The following is a 782-nucleotide window of genomic DNA, read 5'->3' on the forward strand; positions in this document are numbered from 1 at the left end:
GCAAGCTTTCGGGACGAGACTCCGCCGCCACGAGGCGGAACCTTGGCGGAACCAATCTAGGGCTCCGGCAGAGCTGTTCTGCCAGGGACACTTCCCTCCGGAAGGGGGAAATCATCACCATCGTCACCACCAACGATCCTCTCATCGGGAGGGGGTCAATCTCCATCAACATCTTCACCAGCATCATCTCATCTCAAACCCTAGTTCATCTCTCGTATCCAATCTTTGTATCCAAACCTCAGATTGGTACCTGTGGGTTGCTAGTAGTGTTGATTACTCCTTGTAGTTGATGCTAGTTGGTTTACTTGGTGGAAGATCATATGTTCAGATCCATTATACATATTAATACTCCTCTGATTATGAACATGAATATGCTTTGTGAGTAGTTACGTTTGTTCCTGAGGACATGGGAGAAGTCTTGCTATTAGTAGTCATGTGAATTTGGTATTCGTTCGATATTTTGATGAGATGTATGTTGCCATCCCTCTAGTGGTGTCATGTGAACGTCGACTACATGACACTTCACCATTGTTTGGGCCTAGAGGGAGGCATTGGGAAGTAATAAGTAGATGATGGGTTGCTAGAGTGACAGAAGCTTAAACCCTAGTTTATGCGTTGCTTCGTAAGGGGCTGATTTGGATTCATATGTTTCATGCTATGGTTAGGTTTACCTTAATACTTCTGTTGTAGTTGCGGATGCTTGCAATGGGGGTTAATCATAAGTGGATGCTTGTCCAAGTAAGGACAACACCGGTCCACCCACATATCAAATTATCAAAGTA

The sequence above is a fragment of the Triticum urartu genome, chromosome 5, assembly GCF_003073215.2.
Source record: "Triticum urartu cultivar G1812 chromosome 5, Tu2.1, whole genome shotgun sequence".
In the NCBI taxonomy this organism is placed as follows: Eukaryota; Viridiplantae; Streptophyta; class Magnoliopsida; order Poales; family Poaceae; genus Triticum; species Triticum urartu.